This window comes from Ammospiza nelsoni, chromosome 4 (assembly GCF_027579445.1).
Source record: "Ammospiza nelsoni isolate bAmmNel1 chromosome 4, bAmmNel1.pri, whole genome shotgun sequence".
Classification (NCBI taxonomy): Eukaryota; Metazoa; Chordata; class Aves; order Passeriformes; family Passerellidae; genus Ammospiza; species Ammospiza nelsoni.
The window spans coordinates 25,825,812-25,832,763 of record NC_080636.1 but is presented as its reverse complement, the minus strand read 5'-3'; the positions used below and the strand labels follow the sequence as shown (position 1 = coordinate 25,832,763).

The 6,952-nt window shown below is 36.2% G+C and overlaps 1 long non-coding RNA gene across 1 annotated transcript; it reads right to left on the bottom strand.

Moving 5' to 3' along the window:
- Window positions 1-760: 760 nt before the first annotated feature.
- LOC132072839 (uncharacterized) lies at window positions 761-6,290 on the bottom strand. Its single transcript, XR_009418409.1, has 2 exons — window positions 6,185-6,290; window positions 761-1,493 (listed from the first exon to the last, which is right to left on the bottom strand). It is a non-coding gene; the product is annotated as an uncharacterized LOC132072839 (long non-coding RNA).
- Between the last annotated feature and the right edge of the window lie 662 nt (window positions 6,291-6,952).

Sequence of the window (6,952 nt, the reverse complement as noted above, 5' to 3'; positions counted from 1 at the left end):
TGATTAAGAGAAAAGTTTCCAAGGGAATATGCTCTACATATCCCACAGCAGTAATTTAATCCCAGTCCTTTTAAGCAATAGTCACCTTTCATACTCCCTCTAATGCGGCAAGTACTTCAGTGTCCAGGAGCAGAGTGAAGGCTCTATTCCCCATGACTTGTGATTGATATGAGTAGGTCTTAGCTCTGCAGGAGTGAAGTCTCAGTTGCTGATCCATGCAGGGGCTGTGCTCTTGGCTGAAGACTAAAGTCACAGACAAGTCCAATTTATGTATGCAGAGAAAGAAAATGTTGCTTAGCTACTAGTTAATAAACCTGATACTGGCATTCAAATTACATTTACTATCTCATCTGCGAATCTGGATGAAGTTTTGGATCAGATAATGGAGTGTGTTTCCATACTTGTTTTCCTTCCATCAAATCAGCTATTGAAAGAAAATGGAATTTTATCTGAGTTGTTGTATGATAAACTCTCAGGTCACACGCTGGCACCCTTACATTCTTGGTACCTCTAGGATCAACCAGCAATCCTACTGCAGTTAAATTAATAATGAGGATGTGACCTCAGAAAAAACAAAATCATCTGGACTCTCATGAGTATTTGAAAAAGCAATTCTCTGACATAAAGACCCCACTAAATAGTGAAAGTGCTTAAAACTTTTGAAAGAATGTTAAAGTTAGTATATTGTTCCCCTTGTAAACCTTTTGGATAGAATTTCATGGAGAAGTTGACTTTGGTTTAAATGAAACACATCAGAAGGCAGTGTTCTGGTGTTGTTTAATTACAACAGAAGGAAAAACAGCAATAGCAAAAAGTACTTGAGCAGTAATTTCAGCTGGTACATTGGCAGTAATAAGAAATCACATTCTTGCTTATCATTGTCAACAGGGGGGGCATTGTTCCTTCAGCTCTTTCCAGTGAATCACCAGATTATCACAAATCAGTCCCCAAGTGCTCTTTCAATAGCTCGAATTGGAGAGGTGAGCAATTTGCTGATGTACTCTCTATCTGTTCAATTTAAAATCTGTTAATTTCAAATGTCTTTTTCCAGTGGATAATAGGGGGAATTAACTTTGTGTGTCCTCCTGTTGCTGCCATAGGCACATTATTTCTGGGGAGCAGTATCTTTCAGGCATACACACTGCAGAGATTTCCACCACTACGCCTCAGCACAAAGACTACAATGCCAGTTGTACGGATTCCTGTGCAATAGTGAAACAAGAGATCAGTCTAGAAGCCTGAAATGCTTATTAAGTGTCCATGTAAAAAGGATGTTCATTTGGAATGGAGAGTAAGTTGAGCTGAGACATATGATAGGAGGAGATTTCTATCCATTTTCTTTAAAGATGCCCAAGCAAGTATCCCTGATGAGGGTGAGCTCAGACTGGTCATCACAGTTGAATGTTAAGCAGTGAAGGCACGTTCCAGTTTGGTGGAGGTTTTAACATAAAGACTCAAAATATTCTAAGTGTCTCTTCAGGTTCTTTTGAAAGCTGAAAATAAAATTTCAAAGGGAGAAAGTGATCTTGTTTTCCAAAATCTTAAAGAAAAAGATACATTTTTGCATAAAGAAAGAATAAGCTTTCCTTGTAAAACTTATTGGGTGTACTTCACCCATACCCTTCTGCATAGCAGTCCTTGTGTCAGAGCTGTCTCAGACATATTTGAAAGAACAGTGTTATCAGTTAGAAAGTCAGTGTCTATCAGATGTCAAAGTTCTGGGTTCTACTGAATTGAAATGTTTGATTAGAAGCCTCTTTCTTTCTTTTTGAGATAAATAATTTTCAAGGAAAAGGAAAGATAGCTAATGCCAATAATTCGACATTCCTATGTTCCCATCTCTTTTCTGATGTTGAAGCTGAAATCTCATTTTACAGTCAAAATAGTGTCTTTTGAGTAGGACAAGGATAGTGAGCATGCTATGGATGTATTTCAGAGAGCAGCTGAAAAAGTCAATTCAAATAAAGTTCCCTTCCTTCCTCATTCTGGTACCCAAACATTTAATTGACTCAACTATAGCTATTGTAAAGTGTCGATCTAAAATGTTAAAATGAGATTATTGGAAATGCTTGTTTAAATTTCTTGACTACAAGCAGGCAAAAATAATTCAGGCTGTAATTTTATAGCACAGTGTTGATATTTGATTATATTTAACTCAGATTCTTTACGCTGTGTAACTCGTGTGATCTTTGCAAAAAAAGCAGTCATTTATACGTTCAGTAGTGCCTCTGGGATGGAAGCGAATATTGCAAATCAGGGCAGTACAATCACAAGAGTTCACTGGCAAAAATAGTGATGATATGAAATAGCAGTCATGTGTCCTGAAAGCAGAGAGAAAAGATTTCTGTTGACCATGATGACTGAATTTATTAAATGGCTTTTCAGTCTACTTACTTTATTGTGAAAGGTCCTAAATGAATGCAATTTACTAATGTAGTTGGCTTCAAATATATCTGGCATATTTGTGTTCCTGGCTTGATGAAATGTAAGAACTTTTTTTACTCTTGTTGTCCATTTAAACCTTTATTTGGACTGCAATACTTATTAAACATGCAAATGCACCATAAAAATGCTTAGAGGGTAATAGCAGAGCTATAACTATAAATTCAGAGGAAGAAAAACATAATGCCTTAGTTTGTCTCTTCCCTCACTTATTTTAAGGACTGATTATTTAACACACTAATTCAACCTTATTAGTCATATTAAAACTTTACATAAAATAGTATGCTCAGCATCTTAATATATTGAAACAACAAGGGATACAATCTCTTTGAAGTGGCTGGGGAGACATTTGCTTTATATTCTAAAATGAATTTTTATGGAACTCCTACATGTGAATGAGAAGTTGGGTTAACAGCTCTCTTAAATACTCTTGTGAAATAGCTTTTAAAACCAGTGATTGCTTTGCAAAAACCTCTGGCAGCAAAGCTTGCATTTTCATGCAACACTTTCCTGTCTTATGTTGCATAATCCATTGGATTTTAAACCTTTTCTCCAAAAAATGTTTTGTGTGACTTGTGTATCAGACACCTTTGACAATAGGAAGTATATTTCTCTGCAGCACAAGAAATTAAAACAAATTACTTTATTTTACAGTTGTATTATTTGAAGTAATACACTGATTAAAAGGATTTGCACCAGTGGGGAATGGAGTCTGTCACCTACAGGCAAAAGCTTGGACATTCAGTTCAAGTAAGGATTTACAGGTTTTAGTGTTTCTATTTTGCTAGCTGCTTACATGCTTTCTGCTCTGCCAAAAGCAGAATGGATGCTGAGCTTTTCTGTACAATTGGAGTAAGTGACCTTGAAAATCCAGCCTACCCACCCACCACACTTCATTCAAATCAGACAAATCTGCAGCATATGGGGAGAAGAAAGAGTAACTTAACTTTTCTCTCTGTATTTTTTTTTACCAAGGCAAATTCTTCAGAAATCTCAGTAAGAAGTGCAGAGTAATAAAAACCCTGTGTGTGTGTGCATGTGTGTGTGTGTGTGTGTGAGAGATGGGAGGTTATTTACTTGCTTGTTCTTGTTTTTTTGGTTTTCATTTTTTTTTTTTTCTCCAGAACATATCCCTTCTGAAAATATCTTTGAAGAAACATGCCTTCATAGCAATATCCCTGAATCTTCTCATATTGCTGAGATTTAGTTTTATTGTAGTTGTTGTATAATTAATTCATTTAAGCCTGGAGAAATGTCTTTGTCATTTTAAATCTAGGTAAACCCCTTCATCCATTAGAGCACAATGCAGTATTTTGAGGTGTGTGTGCATTTTTTGAAAGCTTGGGCACTTAACTGAATCTCCAGGTGGAGATTCTTTCATGCTGCAGTTTAGTATCAAAGGCAAACCCCCCTCCCTGGCAGCAGGGCTGTCCTGGAAATGCCTTCCTGGCACAAGGCATAGCTAAGGCAGCTTCTGCTGGGCACAGCATGGCTCAGACATCAGCAGTCCCTCTCCTGGCCAAGTGTGTGAACAACTATTCCTTGAGCTCTAGGACGCATTTCCTTTTTTTTTTTTTTTTTCCCCCTGAGACTTAATTGCTTTTTTGCTGTGAAATACATCTATTCTAACTTCAAGTTTTATGAACGTCCTATTAAATTTATCCCTGTATTTTCTTCTTTAAAATAGAGGAATTGTCTTTTATAATTTTTACAAAATCATAAAATAACATTTTGCAAAATCTTTTCTGTATTTCTGGTTCCTAATTCTGGATAAGGATCTGGAAGTGAGTTGACAGAAGTGGTAAGTAACTCCCTTAACTGTATCTGGTAGTAATAACAGACCAAAGTAAGAGAAAACAGTTTGCTCTTTTTATTTATACTTACCTATTTACCTTTAACTAATCAAGATTAAAAACAGAGCTGTAGAATTCACTGGAGAATACACCCCCTGGTGAAATAAGGAAAAGAGGGGGTATTCCTGACCCTTGAGACTGGCTTTGACATATGATCACACTGTAGGAAACACACAAATGTTCAATCCAGCTTTAATACAGCAACAAAACAGTATCCAATCCAGCTAGTAAAAAAGCTTTTTCAGTGGACTAAACACTTCTGTCCCTCTTCCACCTGTGTAAAACTGACCTCTCTCTACCAAAAAGCGTTTTTGTTCTATATTTTCTTGTTTCAATGACATGCAATTCCATGTCCAGGTACCTCTGAATCTTTGGTTTCTACATTTAGCCTGAGATATCAAAGTTCCTAATTGAATTCATGAGATAATTTTCTTTCCTTATTATGGTCTTCTATTAACCTTTCTCATTTCTCTGAGATTTATTATCTAATCTTTGCTTGCCAGTGGCTGGAATACATTTGCCATTTGCTCTTGAGAGTTCTGGGTACAGTAAGAAAGATATGCATTCTAATCACATTCATTCTTAAATGACTTTGCTAACATTTTTCATTCAGTTTTTACCTTCCATCCCTTTTGGGATGGAAATGAACCATGCATATCTACTTAATCAAAATCAGGCCTAATCAATCACACTTTTTTAATGTGTAGATATATATATGCACACACATACATGTAATGGTTCATTCTCTCTAATAGAGAAAAAAAAATGAGGTAGTAGCATATTGAATAAATTATGGTGATGCTGTAGGGCCTGTAATTTTTACTATACAGTGAAATGAAAATGAGATGATATATTATTAAAAATATTTTTTAATAAATACTTTGACAGTTTTGTAAAAATACTTTCCTGTTCAGCAGAAAATATCCAAACTTGATCTTCATCCATGTGTAGATTTTTATAAGACACTTTGAGACACCTCACTTATTTCTGACTTTGGTCAGCATGTATCTTACTCTTCTGAGGTATTCACAATATATGTTTTTATAAAATATACAACAGTGATGTCACTGAATCCATATAGAGCCTTAAGGGGAAAATCCCAATTTTACAAAACAAAGGAACAAAGGAAAGAACTGTAGAACTGTTGTTCTCTATGTCTTTTTGGAAGAAGTTTGTCTCAACCAGCTAATATATCTCAAAAAAAAAAAAAAAAAAAAAAAGGAGGTTTGTGTTGAAAAGTTCTAGAGCAGGCATGGTAACGTATTTTAATACTCTATCTTTTTCATAACCATAATGAGCTGATGTAGTGTGGTTGCCTGGAAAAGAGCAGGTTTCATGTGTAAGGAATCAGTGTACACATTATTTGTTCAAAAATACAATTTTCTGCAAGACAGCTCCATCCAAAAACTGGACAGTGATAGTATTTAAATATCTGTGCAATAGATGCTACCAGTGTTGCCAAACTAACACTCACCTGTAGGCACTTATGATAAAGTGTGCTCCTCAGTTTTGTACCATAGTTATTATAAAATTGTTGCTATCATTGATTTTTTCTTCTACCACCAAGCAATAGTGCTGAAACATTCAAGATGTACAGAAGTAAAATAACTCCTATAGTTTTCCCAGTCAACACTGTCTTTCAGGAGAAAATATAGTTGAAGATGATAGAAGAGGGATTTCCAGTATTTTCAAAGTTTAGTCAAAGAATGAGAAATGTATCACAAAACAACAAGCATCCAGAAAAGTGATGCTCAAACAGCTGGTTTGCTCCCTTTTTCTTACCAACAGTTATGTTTTTCTCTATCACAGTCTCTTGTTGCAGCTGTTCCACTTTGCTAGAAACCCTCTATTTTCATGGGTACATCTATTTGAGACCTGTGGTTACTCACCTCTTTTGTCCTTCAGCAGCAAAATTTCTTTTTTGCTTTGATGTTTCCTGAAGATACCTTGTCAGAGCTTCCTACCTCCTTTTGCCCCTCTTTCTTCAGCCTTCACTGTGGTAGGCAGAAGGAAACAACTGTTGACTTTCCTCTGTAATGCAAGTAATCCGTCATTGCATGGCCCTTTTGGACAGATATTCTAAGCTTCAGTTCTTTCTTCTGAAACACCCATTTAAAAGCTGATCATTATTATTCCTGAGACCACATAAGCATCATATACTGAGGTACTAAAACTTTATTTCTCCTGCAAAAATCCCCCTGGTGTGTCCTAGGACCACAATTGCTTTACAGTGCGACTTTACATCAGTGTTTCAGAGGCACCTCTTGTCGCAGACATTTTTTCATAGAAATCCTTTCTTTGGGATTGTGCATCTTCTGGGAAGCAAGGGCCCCAGAAGAAGAATGTAAACAATGATTATCAGCTGCTGTGGAATGCAATAGGATGCACCTGTGATTGGTTCATGTTCCATGTGTTTATAATTAAGGGCCAATCACAGGAGCAAGCTGGGGACAGAGCCCCTGGATACAGAACTTTGTTATAGATTCTTTATATTCTTAGCTTAGCTTAGCAAGCCTCTGCAACTTCTCTCTTTATTCTATTTAGTATAGTTATAATGTATTATATAATAAATCCAGCCTTCTGATCAAGAAACAAGATTCTCGTCTTTCTCTCACCCCAGCGACCTCCTCAGGTCGCTGTAATAACCTCTCTTCTCT